The sequence below is a fragment of the Hyla sarda genome, chromosome 3 (genome assembly GCF_029499605.1).
Source record: "Hyla sarda isolate aHylSar1 chromosome 3, aHylSar1.hap1, whole genome shotgun sequence".
NCBI classification, from domain to species: Eukaryota; Metazoa; Chordata; class Amphibia; order Anura; family Hylidae; genus Hyla; species Hyla sarda.
In genome coordinates this window covers 163,735,388-163,752,344 of record NC_079191.1, presented here as the reverse complement: position 1 = coordinate 163,752,344, position 16,957 = coordinate 163,735,388, and positions in this window count along the sequence as shown.

Below are 16,957 nucleotides of genomic sequence, written 5' to 3'. Positions count from 1 at the left end.
CCTGCATGTACCACACACTGCCCCTGCTTCCACTACACTACCCCTGCCTGTACCACACACTGCCTCCACTACACTACCCCTGCCTCCACTACACTACCCCTGCCTCCACTACACTACCCCTGCCTGTACCACACACTGCCCCTGCTTCCACTACACTACCCCTGCCTGTACCACACACTGCCCCTGCCTCCACTACCCCTGCCTGTACCACACACTGCCCCTGCCTGTACCACACACTGCTCCTGCCTCTACTACACTACCCCTGCCTGTACCACACACTACCCCTGCCTGTACCACACACTGCTCCTGCCTCCACTACACTACCCCCTGCCTGTACCACACACTGCTCCTGCCTCCACTACATTGCCCCTGCCTCCATTATACTACCCCTGCCTGTACCACACACTACCCCTGCCTGTACCACACACTGCTCATGCCTCCACTACACTACCCCTGCCTGTACCACACACTGCCCCTGCCTCCACTACACTACCCCTGCCTCCACTACACTACCCCTGCCTGTACCACACACTGCCCCTGCCTGTACCACACACTACCCCTGCCTGTACCACACACTGCTCCTGCCTCCACTACACTACCCCCTGCCTCCACTACACTACCCATGCCTGTACCACACACTGCCCCTTCCTCCACTACACTACCCCTGCCTTCACTACACTACCCCTGCCTGTACCACACACTGCCCCTGCCTCCACTACACTACCCCTGCCTCCACTACACTACCCCTGCCTGTACCACACACTGCCCCTGCCTCCACTACACTACCCCTGCCTGTACCACACACTGCTCCTGCCTCCACTCCACTACCCCTGCCTGTACCACACACTGCTCCTGCCTCCACTACACTACCCCTGCCTGTACCACACACTGCTCCTGCCTCTACTACACTACCCCTGCCTGTACCACACACTGCCCCTGCCTGTACCACACACTACACTACCCCTGCCTGTACCATTCACTGCCCCTGCCTCCACTACACTACCCCGGCCTGTACCACACACTGCCCCTGCCTCCACTACACTACCCCTGCCTCCACTACACTACCCCTGCCTCCACTACACTACCCCTGCCTGTACCACACACTGCCCCTGCCTGTACCACACACTACCCCTGCCTGTACCACACACTGCCCCTGCCTCCACTACACTACCCCTGCCTCCACTACACTATCCCTGCCTCCACTACACTACCCCTGCCTGTACCACACACTGCCCCTGCCTGTACCACACACTACCCCTGCCTGTACCACACACTACTCCTGCCTCCACTACACTACCCCCTGCCTCCACTCCACTACCCCTGCCTGTACCACACACTGCCCCTTCCTCCACTACACTACCCCTGCCTTCACTACACTACCCCTGCCTGTACCACACACTGCCCCTGCTCCACTACACTACCCCTGCCTCCACTACACTACCCCTGCCTGTACCACACACTGCCCCTGCCTCCACTACACTACCCCTGCCTGTACCACACACTGCTCCTGCCTCCACTACACTACCCCTGCCTGTACCACACACTGCTCCTGCCTCTACTACACTACCCCTGCCTGTACCACACACTGCCCCTGCCTCCACTACACTACCCCTGCCTGTACCACACACTGCCTCTGCCTCCACTACACTACCCCTGCCTCCACTATACTACCCCTGCCTCCACTACACTACCCCTGCTGTACCACACACTGCCCCTGCCTCCACTACACTACCCCTGCCTGTACCACACACTGCCTCCACTACACTACCCCTGCCTGTACCACACACTGCCCCTGCCTCCACTACACTACCCCTGCCTGTACCACACACTGCACCTGCTTCCACTACACTACCCCTGCCTCCACTACACTACCCCTGCCTCCACTACACTACCCCTGCCTGTACCACACACTGTCCCTGCCTCCACTACACTACCCCTGCCTCCACTACACTACCCCTGCCTGTACCACACACTGCCCCTGCCTCCACTACACTACCCCTGCCTGTACCACACACTTCACCTGCTTCCACTACACTACACTACTCCTGCCTCCACTACACTACCCCTGCCTCCACTACACTACCCCTGCCTGTACCACACACTGTCCCTGCCTCCACTACACTACCCCTGCCTGTACCACACACTGCCCCTGCCTCCACTACACTACCCCTGCCTGTACCACACACTGCCCCTGCCTCCACTACACTACCCCTGCCTGTACCACACACTGCCCCTGCCTCCATTGCAATACCCCTGCCTGTACCACACACTGCCTCCACTACACTACCCCTGCCTGTACCACACACTGCCTCCACTACACTACCCCTGCCTGTACCACACACTGTCCCTGTCTGTACCACACACTACACTACCCCTACCTGTACCACACACTGCCCCTGCCTCCACTACACTACCCCTGCCTGTACCACACACTGCCCCTGCCTGTACCACACACTACACTACCCCTGCCTGTACCACACACTGCCCCTGCCTGTACCACACACTGCCCCTGCCTGTACCACACACTACACTACCCCTGCCTGTTCCACACACTGCCCCTGCCTCCTGTACACTGCCCCTGCCTCCTCTCTACACTACCTCGACTACACTACCCCTGCCTCCTCTACACTGCCTCCACTACACTACCCCTGCCTGTACCACACACTGCCCATGCCTCCTCTACACTGCCCCTGCCTCCTCTCTACACTGCCTCGACTACACTACCCCTGCCTCCTCTACACTGCCTCCACTACACTACCCCTGCCTGTACCACACACTGCCCCTGCTTCCACTACACTGCCCCAGCCTCCTTTACACTGCCCTTGCCTGTACCACACACTGCTCTGCCTTTTCAATACTACCCCTGCCTACTTTACACTGCCCCTGCCTCCTCTATACTGCCCGGCCTTCACTACACTACCCCTGCCTCCACTGCATTGCCCATGCCTCCACTACACTACCCCTGCCTTTACCACACACTGCCCCTGCCTCCTCTACACTGCCCCTGCCTCCTCTCTACACTGCCTCGAGTACACTGCCCCTGTCTCCTCTACACTCCCCCTGCCTCCACTACACTTCCCTTTCTCCACTACACTTCCCTTGCCTCCACTATACACTGCCCCCTGCCTGTACCACACACTGCCCCTGCCTCCGCTACACTACCCTTGCCTCCACTACACACTGCCCCTGCCTACACTTTATACAGCCTCTGGCTCCGCTACACACTGCCCCTGCCTACACTATTCACAGCCTCTGCCTCCACTACACACTGCCCCTGCCTTCACTACACTGCCCCTGCCTTCACTAGACACTGCCCCTGCCTTCACTAGACACTGCCCCTGCCTTCACTAGACACTGCCCCTGCCTTCACTAGACACTGCCCCTGCCTTCACTAGACACTGCCCCTGCCTTCACTAGACACTGCCCCTGCCTTCACTAGACACTGCCCCTGCCTTCACTAGACACTGCCCCTGCCTTCACTAGACACTGCCCCTGTCTTCACTAGACACTGCCCCTGTCTTCACTACACTGCCCCTGCCTTCACTACACTGCCCCTGCCTTCACTACACTGCCCCTGCCTTCACTAGACACTGCCCCTGCCTTCACTAGACACTGCCCCTGCCTTCACTAGACACTGCCCCTGCCTTTACTACACACTGCCCATGCCTTCATTACACACTGCCGGTGCCTCCACTAAACACTGCCCCTGCCTCCACTACACTACCCCTGCCTCTGCTACACTACCCTTGCCTCCACTACACTACCCCTGCCTCTGCTACACTACCCTTGCCTCCACTACACCATGCCCCCCCTACACTGCCCTTGTATCACAGGTCAATCACAGCTTTTTTTGGTGTGTTTTAGCATGTAATACATTATGTTATCTGTTATGTATTATCTACATAAATATGTATGTGATACACGCCATAGTTTACACTGTTGCACACTTTTTTTTTCCCTGAGGATTTAAAATACATTTGGATAAGTGATTTATTCACAACTACTCCATACAGAAAACCAAAACAAAATAAGAGAAATATGCAGCAGAAATCAGAGGCCTGCATGATCAGTAGTTTGTGCTGTGAAAAATAAATTGGCCCAGAATTATCTGTACGCCCAAAACTGTCAGATTTTTGCCATAACAACCAATAACAGCTTAGACTTCATATCAAGCTCTGGTAAAATGAAAACTGAGCTGTGATTGGTTACTATGAAAAAAACTGACCGCTTTGGCTGTAGTGTAAACTTTCTATAAGGGGCAAATTAGGTACCCAGAAAAGCCCCATTTTAGGGTAGGGTCACACAACACGGATCCGAGCAGTTACACAAGGGCCTGCGAGTAGCTCAGCGATTCTCCGTGTCACTTCTCAGAGCGGCGGTCACAGGCAGGTCTCCAGCATAAAATACACTGTGGGTCCGTGTTGTGTGACCCAACCCTAAAAGGGGTTTTCCAGGTTTTATTAATTTTTCCCTATTATGCCTGTGATTCCAATGTATGTCTTAAAGGAGAAGTACCATAGGGAAAAACTTATCCCATATGCAAATAATAGGGAATAAGCTTTAGATCAAAGGGTGGTCTGATCACTGGGACACCCCGCAATCTAAAACGTATCCCCTATCCTTTGGAGAGGGGATACATTTTTCCCCATGATATATCTCCTTTAAGTGCTTTCCTTGCCTTACATGTGTGGGGTGGATCAACCCCTTTTTGTGATTTCATGGTCCCTCAGCATTTCTGTGTCTCTGGAGTGACTTTTGTCTCTAACATTTTCCAGGATCCTGTTTGGCTTAAGACAACAGCTGATCTCAGGGGTCTTGGCTTCTTCTTGTCTTCCCTGACAAACCAGCTTCATGATGACGTGTGTGGTCCAGCTGTACATGCGGCCACCCCCCTGTGAGCAGCTGTTGTCTTGAGCTGAACAGGATCCTGGGAATGGCTGGAGACAACAGTCATCCAGACACCAGAGTAATGCTGAACCATGGGGACCATGAAATCATAAAAAAAGGTGTTGATCCACCACACATGTAAGGCAAGTAAAGCATTCAAGACCTAGCTTGGGAAAAGTTAATAAAACCAGGATAACCCCTGCTGATTTTATTTGTTTGCCAACTGACAAAGAATGGTCAGTCTGTGATGGACAGAATAACAACAACAACAAAATCTTATTTTAAACAAGTTATACATTGATTTGCATTTTACTCAATGAAATTATTATTTGCCCCTTTGCAAGACATGACTTAATACTTGGTGGCAAAGTTATTGTTGGCAATCATAGAGGTCAGACGTTTCTTGTAGTTGGCACACATCTCAGGAGGGATTTTGTCCTACTCCTCTTGCAGATTCTCTCAAAGTCAATAAGTCTGACGCTTGGCAACTCAAACCTTTAGCCCCCTTCACAGATTTTCTTTGGGTTTGAGGTTTCTAGACTCGCTAGGCCACTTCAAGACCTTAATGTGCTTTTTCTTGGGCCACTCCTTTGTTGCCTTGGTCATGTGTTTTGGGTCATTGGGGGAGAGTTGGCAAAGGATTTAGACTGGTTTTTCCTGTCTAAATTTGTCGCACAGAAAGTCGCATCTAAATATGTGTGACTTTTTCGCATCTTTTGCTTTAGAGGATTTTTAGAACATGATGCATTCTAGTCTATTTTAGACAGAAAAATGCATTGGTGCTAAATTTATCAAAAGCGACTTTTTGGCAAAAAGTTGCATTGCCCTAAAGTACGCTGAAATGTCAGACCATACTGAAGCAGGTTATAATATAGTCTAAACCATAGATCCCGAAGTCTGTGCGCAGGATTTATCAAGAGCCGTGCGACTTTTGATAAATTAAGCGCACAATAGACCGGCCTAACCCTCTGTAGGTTGGTCTATATTGATGTGGGACATAGACAACTTTGATAAATCTCCCCCATTGTCTTTCTAGAATATTTATCTCCTGACTATTTTCAATGCCCTTGCTGAGGGTAGGAGGTTCTCATCCAAGATTTGACAGTACATAGTCCTAACCATAGTCCCTTTGATACAGTGAATGTCCTTTTGGCATAAAACACCCCCAAAGCATAATGTTCCCACCTCCATGCTTGATGGTGTTATTGGAGTGATAGGCAGCATTCCTTCTCCTCCTCCAAAAACGGTGAGTTGAGTTGATGTCAGAGAGCTTGATTTTGGTCTCCTCTGACCGCAACACTCTCACCCAGCTCTCCTCTAAACAATTTAGATGTTCATTGACAAACTTCAGATGGGCTTGTACGTGTGATTTCTTAAGCAGTGGTACCTTACGGGAGCCGCAGGATTTCAGTCCTTCACTGCATAGTGTTTTACTAAATGTTTTCTTAGTGACTATAGTCCCAGTTGCATGGAGATTGTTGATAAGATCCTCCCGTGTAGTTCTGGGCTGATTCCTCACTATTTTCATGATCATTTAAGTTCCATCTGGTGAGACCTTACATGGAGCCCTTTCCAAGGTAGATTGACAGATATTTTGTGTATCTTCTATTTGTGAATAATAGCACAAACTGCTGTAAACTTCTCACCAAGCTGCTTGGTGATGGTCTTCTGTGATTGCCCTTGTGGACTGGTAACAAGCTGAGATTCGAAACACTCCCTTTAAGAAAGTGTTTCTAATCCCAGCTTGTTACCTGTATAAAAGGCACTGCTGATTGATCAGTAAAATGCAACTTAATTGATAACTTAGTTAAAATGTTTTATTCTTTATTTTTCTGTGATTATTCTGTCTTAATGTTGAAATATACATACCATTACAATTATAGACTGACCATTTTGTTTTATCACAGCCCACAGGAAGCGGGGCAGGCCTGTGAAATGGGCATTGCTCATTTAGTCTCTGTACTATTGACTATGAAGTGTGTATGTACTTTGCTATGCCCACGATAAACTGATGTTGAAGCATATTGCCAGTAAAACGTAAGTACTGTTCTTTGTATCACTGTCCCATATAAACCTACTATTACAATTCTAGACTGATCATTTCTTTGTCAGAGGGCAAATTAACAAAATCAGCAGGGGATCAAATATTTTTCTCCTTCCCTATAAGATCACTGTAGTGCCGAAGATAGCGAGTACAGCGCTCCACCACTACATTCATTGTCTGTGGCAGTACCAAGTGTAACACTCACGTTTCAGAAGACAGGAGATCTGGTGGATGTGGATCCGCTGGACCTGTGTGGCACCAGGGAACACCATGCCAAAGTGCCGCTGGTTTTCACCAGAGCCCGCCGCAAAATGGGATGGACTTGCTGGGGCAGGCGGCACCCAGGTCGCTACCCCTGGCATGGCTCGACCACACAGGCGACTGAGGAAATGCGAGGCACAGGAGGGATAAGGCAGCTTGGAGTCTGGATAGCAGAAGGTCAAGGCAGGCAGTACAGTAGCGTGGTCAGGACATAGCAGGAGGTCAATAGGCAGGCAGCAGGGGAGCAAGGTCAAGTCACAGAGCAAAGGATCAGATACACGGCAAGGCAACTCTCAGGAATGCTTTCTCTCAGGCACAAGGCAGCAAAGATATGACAGGGAAGTGAGGAGAGTGGAGGAATTTATCAATGAGCCACAGGTGAATTACACTAATGAGCACACTGGCCCTTTAAATCTTAAATCTCCGGCACGCGCGCCCTAGGGGACGGGTACACATGCGCCAGAGCAGAGAGGCAGGGGCAGGAGAAGCACCAGGTGAGTGACGGACTGGGGCTCACATGCGGGCGTGTCCCGCAATGAGAGTCCCAACCCCAGCCGGCAGCAGAAGGTAACAGGACCATGCACTGACCGCCAGCATGTGCGGCCGTAGCACATAACGTAATGCCAAGGACAGAAAAGTATAGCTCTTGGCTGTCTTTGGCACTGCCATACCCATTAAATTAGCAGTCCAGAGCGCACAGTTCCACTCTAATCAGGAAAGAACTTTGTTAGTCTCGTTCTTGAAATTGGGGATGTTCCCAGTGGTCAGAAATAAGTGTTCATGGTTTTCCCATCTCAAAAAGTAATAAGATTAAGTTAGTATATCCCATCACTTAATGGCCTGTGAGGGTTTAACCTCTGGGAACTCTATTGATCTTGAGAATAAAGGTGTAGTAATGGTTATTTTTGCTGAAGGACTTATACAGTTTTTCCCTGTACAACAGCACTCCAGACAAGGAACTGAAATCTTCCCCATTCACTTTATTAGGCTGGAGGCCCTTTCATTTTTAGTTGTTGTAAGTGTCTAAAAGGTTGGGTCCTCACTGATCATAAAATGATGGAATATCTTGGTTATATCATATCACTGTATGAGATAGGTATACCCAGGGCTAAAGTCCTGCAGGCACGCATGGAAACGGAGTTCCTTCACTTTTTCCACATCAGAAACACTGTTCCCATTAGCTGGAGTCTTGCAGGACCAGCCCTTGAGTGGAAATCTTGGGTGAGTTCCCACACTTTTTTTTCCCAGGACTTGACCCCTGGGTGTACCCCTTTTGTCTAACCAATGGTTGGTCAGGAATGTACCTCAATAGTATCCTCAGTAGTTTATATTTCTTGTACCTCATTGGGGGACACCTATACTGATGGGTATATGCTCTTGCCACTAGGAGGCGCTGACACTAGGAAAAAAAGTCGGCTCCTCCCTGGCACGATATACCCGCCCACTGGAAGTGAGGGAATCGGTTTTAGCTAGTGTCAGTAGGAGGGCTGTTTAGTTTTTTCCTCACTTTTTGTTTCCCTTTTTTATGTGGGGGTTCAGGAGCACGGTGCTACCCATTCCCCCATATGCGACAAAGGGGCAAGGAACATAAGAGTATGGGCCGTCAACCCCTTGTCGCCAACGGCCAGCGCTTGAAGGTTGTAACCTGGGTCCAGGTCCCCCACTGCCCCTGCTCGCACCTGGTATGATGCAGTTTGGCCATAAGCTAGTTGAAGACGTCTGGGTGAGTATAAGAAGATGGCGTCCCCAGGTGAGTATATTACCCCTCCCCCTTCCTCCCCCCTTCCACTTTAAAAAGGGACTCTGTCCTTTATTGAGAGCTTTATGTGTGGGGCTCACTCAGGTCCCCTGGGGGGGCTGTGTTTCTGTGTACTAGGTTTTCTGGAGGACAGCCGCCGGCCCTTTGCAGCCGCTTTCTCTGCAGGTGTTCTTCCCTGCTCACCTCTGAACTGCATTCTGCCAGCATATTGGTTTTCCTTACCCCCACTGTGGGGGTTGGCAGTGCGCTGGGTGCGGCTCTGCCCTTCTTCTCCCCCTGAGCCAGCGCATGATCTGGGAGGCCAGGCCGCGCCTCCTTTTCAGAATCGGGGTTATGGCATCACGTGGCTTCTGCCTTTCTTGTACACCTGAGCCAGTGTGCAAATCGGGAGGCCAGGCAGTGCCTCCCCTCCAGGTCCGTGGCGCTCTGTAGTCAAAGCGGCACTGTCGGCCTCCCTGAGCTGCGGCCCGACGGGAGCTCTTCCTGTCCGGCCCGTTCTTGTCCCCTAGCCTCGAAACTTTGTGGCGGCTTAGCAGTCGCTTCTGAGCGTGCCGCTCCGTGCCCTCTGCACTCTGTTTTTAATTGCTGCACCTCCTTGGCAACCACTCGCTATTACAGCCTTGGTCGGCCATATCTGTTTTTACCAGTTTAATATCTACAGGGTCCCTTTCCTAGGGTCTGTATTGGGGGCTGCTTTATTTGCTTCAGTCACCCTGTAAGGTGACCTGCTATACACAATTACATTGAGTCAGTTGAAGTATGTCTTTGGCGTCCCTAATTTCGGCATTGTCGCTCATTGTCAGGGAGCATATGCAAACTGCCGTGGCGGGTTGTTGCTAGAGATTTCACGATCCCTTGGAAACTACCGGGGATGTATTCAATGCCTGTTCTCCCCTACCACTGAGTGCCATACCATGTACAAGTGCTTTTGTGTTCCTGGCAGATGCTAAGGTCTCTTTTGAGGTTCCTTCTCTGTCAGGTTTACCGGCCACCCATCCAGGGGGTGTTCTTGGCATGTCATACTATATGATTCCCTTCTCCACAGGCTACTGTATCTGCGGCTGGTGCTCCGGATCCCCACATCTAGCACAGGGCCTCCGTGGGAGTATCCCTGCGTGGGCATGGACTGGACCTGATATCATTATGCCGGACAGTAGTCTCGCCTGTCCCTCGTTTCACAGCTGCCACGTCCGTGGCTGGCACTCCAGTACCTCACTGCTGGTGCGAGGTGTCCGAAGGAGTGACCCGTTGTATACTATGGACCCATACCAGTCAACCAGACAGTGGTCTGCATGGTTTCCTCCACCATCTGTCACACGGCTGATGTATCTGCAGCTGAAGTTCCTGTAGATCTTTTATTTAACCCCTTAAGGACCCGGGGTTTTTCCGTTTTTGCATTTTCGTTTTTTTTCCTCCTTACCTTTAAAAAATCATAACTCTTTCAATTTTGCACCTAAAAATCCATATTATGGCTTATTTTTTGTGACACCAATTCTACTTTGTAATGACATTAGTCATTTTACCAAAAAATCTACGGCGAAACGGAAAAAAATCGTTTTGAGACAAAATTGAAAAAAAATAAAACGCCATTTTGTAACTTTTGGGGGCTTCTGTTTCTACACAGTACATTTTTCGGTATAAATGACCCCTTCTTTTTATTCCGTAGGTCCATACGATTAAAATGATACCCTACTTATGTAGGTTTGATTTTGTCGTACTTCTGGAAAAAAAATCATAACTACATGCAGGAAAATGTATACGTTTAAAATTGTCATCTTCTGACCCCTATAACTTTTTTATTTTTCCGCGTATGAGGAGGTATGAGGGCTCATTTTTTGCACCATGATCTGAAGTTTTTAGTAGTACCATTTTTGCATTGATAGGACTTATTGATCTTTTTATTCATTTTTTCATGATATAAAAAGTGACAAAAAATGCACTCTTTTGGGCTTTGAAATTTTTTTGCGCATACGTCTTTGACCGTGCGGTTTAATTAACTATATATTTTTATAATTCAGACATTTCCGCATGCGGTGATACCACATATGTTTATTTTTATTTACACTGATTTTTATTTTTTTTTTATGGGAAAAGGGGGGTGATTCAAACTTTTATTAGGGAAGGGGTTAAATGATCTTTATTCACTTTTTTTTTCACTTTTCTTTGCAATGTTATAGCTCCCATAGGGACCTATAACACTGCACACACTGATCTTTTACATTGATCAGTGGTTTCTCATAAGAAACCACTGATCGAGGATTCTGCACTTGACTGTTCATGCCTGGATCTCAGGCACTGAGAAGTCATTCGGCGATCGGACAGCATGGAGATAGGTAGGGATCCTCCGGCTGTCATGTAAGCTGTTGGGTATGCCGCAATTTCGCTGCGGCGATCCCGAACAGCTCCCTGAGCTAATCGGCATGGTTTTACTTTCACTTTAAACGCGTGTTCAACTTTGAACGCCGCGTCTAAAGGGTTAATAGCGCGCTGCACCGCAATCAGTGCTGCGCGCTATTAGCCTCAGGTCCCGGCCATTGTTAGAGGCCAGGCCCAACCCGTGGCCCTGCGTTATAGATCGGGAGCAGACTCATGATGTACCGGTACGTCATGGGTCCTTAAGAGGTTAAAAATAGAAAGCATTACAATAATTATAAATGACACCATAACAATAATACAAACAACATACAATATATACAAGAAATTAGTTCATATAAGTCCTTAAATGTCCATCAAAGCATTTCCTGGTCCAGCCACATTTTCACCAAACACACCACTATAATAACAACCCAACAAATGTAAACTACTAAAAACTACTTATTAATAATAATAATAATAATAATAACAAATAAAAATCATATTAATTATAACCTTAATACTAATAATTAAGATCGTAGACTGAAGAGGGCGACTGAGCACCGCAGGCAAGGAGAGTAGGAGGATCTCGGCAGCAGTGGTGTGTGGATGGCGGTTGGGGGTGGGATGAACCAGGTAGCAAGGTATGGAGTGGTGCTCACATAAAGCCTGGATAGCGTGGTAAACCGTGTATAAAAAGAAGAAGAGATAGGAGCACACACCTGTGTATCTTGCTTGAATTGGTTTTATTCCAGAAGGTACAAATCCAATATCCCAACACCCCTACACCAGACAGAGCCAGAGCGGCAGGAGTCATTCACCTGGACGACCGCACAGTTTCACGCTGACAGGCGTTTCTTCAGGTCCGTGGTGAACCTTCTGGAATAAAACCACTTCAAGCAAGATACACAGGTGTGTGCTCCTATTTCTTCTTCTTTTTAAACTATAAACCCCGGGCCCAGATGCATTTTTCTCACCCCAAATAAATAAATAAATAATAATAAATAATTAATTTGTGTCACAAACCACGAAAACACCACAAACGGAAAATACCCTGCTGTGCATGGTATACGAAGAGGTGACCCAGCGTGTCCTACGGACCCTATACGGGATGATGGGGATGCGCTCCACAGCTCCTCTGCCTCCTTCGATCTCCTAGGAGGGCGCAGTTTCTATCCATGGCTCCTAGGCCTCCCCGACCTCCCACCTATGACATGGGGCACAGTGATCGCCTATCTAACTGTTCTCTTTTCGCCAGCAACTGAAGGTGTATCTGTTCAGCCAGACTGTTGTCTGCAGGGTTTTGTCCGTCATCGGTCTCTGATCTAAGGGCTGCGGCAGGCATGGCCAGGTTTTCCATAACTCACCTCTGGGGTGAGGGATCCGTATGAGGGTCCCTGCAGTTACACGGGACTTCTGACATGCAGCTAGTCCTTCATCTGCTGTATCTCCTACACTGCCAGGTCGCCCGATGGTTAGGCCGCACTCCAGTTCCCCCCTTCTGTGGGAGGTTTCAAAGGAGTGACCCTGTGCGTTCAGGAAACCTATACCAGTCGGCCAGACGGTTGTCCGCATGCTTACTACTATGTTCGGCCAACTACCATACCCTTTCCACACCGTTGACGGTAGTTCAGGTAACCTACTGCCAAGGTATGGTTCCTAGTGAGTCACCCCATGTTGCTCCATGGGCCCTATACAATGCACCACATACTGGTTCGCAGGGTTCCCTACTTTACCAGGTCCCTCTCTAGATGCCTGCCGCTCTCAGACTGAAGGCTGGTAACCCACTGTCAGGGTGTGGTTCTGGATACTGCCATACTGTGTCTGCATGGTTTTCTACTCCACCAGGTCACCTTCCCCATACCTGTAGTCCGGTTACTCACTTTCCATGTGACGTTCCACAAAGTGTGTCTCTATGCGTTCATGGGTCCTCTTCTAACTGTAAGTCAGACTGTGTCTGCATGTTTCCTGCTCCACATACATACTTCATCTCTTGCGTCTGCGCCTGCAGTCCTGGTGTGTGGCACCATTAGGAGATGGGGTGTGGGTCTTTCCTGTTCCAGGGACCTTCACGGCAACAACACTCTCTGTTCCCCTTTCTAAGGTTGCATCGTTGGTCTGCTAGGGCCATATCTTCCATCCTGCTGGTCTGTTGGATGTCTGCGGTTTCCTTTGTGTCTGCAGTCTTGGTATCCCTCTACTTTCGTGCGGTACCCATATCTGCGTCTCTACATATGCTAAGGCCACTCTGCACGTGTAGAGTCCATCTTCCTTCTATTCGGTGGGGTGTGCAGCGGTTGAGAACCTCTGTTCTGGGACTATTTCGTGGAGCACTTTCTGCTGGCAAGATGGACCCATCTCTCTTTTCCCACTATATAGGTGGGGTATCTGGCTGAGCCCTTGTTTTTTGCTGAGAGCAATCAACAGAGCTTTTTGCTGTCTATGCTTGTGTGCCCACGATTGCAGCCTTGGCTCTCTTTCAGTTTCTTGGTTATCTACTGCTGCTCATGCATCCTTGGCACTTTCCTCTGTTGGAGGATTTTATGTAATCATGTATGCTTCGGCGACAGCCAGTTTAGCCACTGTATGTTGTTTGGGTCCTACCATTGCTCTCCCCCTCCTTCAGCGCAATCTCCTGAAAGGGTGTGTTCTTCCTTTTCTTTTGAGAGGACCAGTTGCGCTGCACTGAGACCATAGTCTTCTGGAGTAACCTTCCTGTGCCCAGAACCTGAGAGTCCAAGCTGGGTTCCCTTTTGTTTCCCCCTCCTTTCCCGTTCTGGCAGGATGTTCCTTCGGAGTGCTCTGGTCTGCTCGGACCTCTGGGGTCCAAGACCGGTTAGTCTCCTTGTCTTGGACATTGTCCTAGGATGCTGTGGCATGCCTTCTTTTCAGGCGGCTCTCCCAGTTCTTTGGGCCTTGGTGATGGTTGAGGTCTCGGGCATGTATAGTGAACCTGCCCAGACTTCTCTGCGATCCCATTTGTGGGGCAGTCTTTCTGGACCGCAATTTTTCATGTCTCGACATGGAATTTTGTCACCCGTAGCGTTTTGCGGACGTTGTGTTTCCATACTCTTTAGGTGTAAGCCTTCCAGGTGACTGAGTTACCTCCAGTTTCCATGTCGGTCGCTATGGTGTTCCGGGATGCCCTCTTTTAAGGGCATTCCGCTTTTTTCCTCCTTCGAGGTCCATGTACTCCCGAGATGGGGGGGCGTTCCGGTCATCCGGATTCGACCAGTCGAGCTACTGTCGCCTTCCGGGTCACGGCAGACCCCTGGGACAGGGGTTTAGGGTTTGGAGCTGTTCAGGTCTTTGTTCTCATACATCAGACCTCTCTAGAGCCAGTTTCCTTCTTTTTTTTCCCTGTGGTTTTCTGGTCTCCACCTCCGGTGCTTGCCTTGTACTCAGGCGTACTCAGCTCTCCCTGCTGTTTTTCCGCCATGTCCTCTTGAATCTGTTTGCCTCTGGATGGGGCTCTCTTGTGCCCTTTTCCATTCTTGTTTGCCAGCTGGGCTGGCCCTCTGTCTGGTTTCGTGTTCCTTGAAGTTGTTCCTATCTGCTGCCAGGATGGTTCCGGCCCATCTGGCTTCCTAGTCGACTTTTTCTTGTCTCTCTATATGGCCTGTGTGTCTTGAGTCTCTACAGAGGACAGGGGATCTTCCGGGAGCTCGGTTTTCTCTGCTCGGGATCTCGTCCGCAGGCCTTGCAGACACGTGAGTTCGGTCTCTGGACTGATTGCCTTTCTGTGGTGTTTTTTTTTTCCACCCTAGGGGATTGCTTTGATACATCCCATCAGTATAGGTGTCCCCCAATGAAGAGCGACCAAGAAAAGGAGATTTTTTTGTACTCACCGTAAAATCTCTTTCTCATAGCCATCATTGGGGGACACCGCACCCACCCATTTCTTCACTTTTTGTCCAGATGATCTTTTCCGGTTGTTGCTTTTTTTTTAGCCGGGATTGTTTTCTTGGGCCCTTCAGACTTGTTCTTTTTTAGCTTCTCCTATTGCCTTGTGACAAAACTGATTACCTCGCTTCCAGTAGATGGGTATATCCTGCCAGGGAGGAGACGACTTTTTTTTACCCTAGTGTCAGCGCCTCCTAGTGGCATGAGCATCAGCATAGGTGTCCCCCAATGAAGGCTGCGAGAAAGAGATTTTACGGTGAGGACATTCCAAATTTTCTTAACAATAGTATAAATCTTCATTACAAACCCTTTCTACTTTCCTCATTGGACTACTTTGTATAAAACCTTAATTTGTATTATTTTCTATGTATAAATTATATAGCTATCATAGATTTATCTATGTGGCTAAATGCCATTTAGTTGTCGCTTTAATACGAGCCCCTTTCCCAAAGCATGTAAATGGCAAATAATGAAGGTCTATTTTGACAAATCACATCAGTATCAGTAAAAGGATCATGACAATGTGACACTGTCAGACATAAGGCTGCTGTCTCACCACAAATCCATATCTTTACTAGACACGTCTTGGAAGGTATATGAAAAATAAAAATGTATGACACTTTAGTTTTTACATAGACAGTAGAAATGAGCAAATGTTTTGAAAAATTTGATTCGGCCAATTCGCCTCAAGAGAGCCTCAATAGGGATGTAGAACACCTTGCCTTGTACTACACATAGGGAATGTGCTGTGTTAGTGAAATAATACTGTTATTCAGTATGACATGCAGATTACAGACATCGCTATTAGAATCACTGTCACAGACCGTCAGGATGTGGCAGCAGGGAGACCATATGGCATCAAAATTGAAGAGAATAAATCGATTCTTTATGTAATTTTCATTTTATTTTATTTGAATTAATTTAGATTTTTACCCATTCTGGTGAGCATCGAGCTGGCGGTCTGCCGTGTGGCGAGCTACCACCTGTTTCAGCCTGTGCCTCTCAGCGCCCTCCACTGTCTTCCTCTTTGCGGAACTGCAAATGTTTCTTTGGATTCTTGTGGGAATTCCACAGCTAATATATGACGTCGACGACCATAGGGCTTCAGTCTTGAAACGATTACATAGATTTTTTAAAATTTTTATTTAAGATTTTAAAATTTAAGTTTAATACTACACTCCCCAGTTTAACCCCCTTAAGGATGCAGTCCATTTTGACCTTAGAGGAGATATCCAATGGTGAAAGACCTATCCCTATCCTAAGGATAGGGGATAAGTTTAAGATGGCAGGGGGGGGGGGGGGGGAGGGGAGATCGAGGTGGCCCCAGCGGTCGGACCCCCCGCAATCTGAAATGTATCCCCTTTTCTTAGGATAGGGGATACATTTTTCACCACTGGACTACACCTTTAATGACACAGTCGTTTTTTGCAAATCTGACCACTGTCACATCAAGCATGAATAACTCTTGGATACTTTAACTTATGAATTTGATTCTGAGACAGTTTTTTCGTGACATATTCTACTTTATGTTAGTGGTAGTTTTTGGCGATACTTGCATTATTTCTTGGTTAATAAATCCCAAATTTCATGAAAAAAAATTGAAAATTTTACATTTTTCAAACTTTGAAGCTCTCTGCTTGTAAGGAAAGTGGACATTCCAAATAAATATGTTGATTCACATATACTGTACAATATGTCTAGTTTGTGTTTGCATCATAAAGTTGATATGTTTTAACTTTTTGAAGACATTA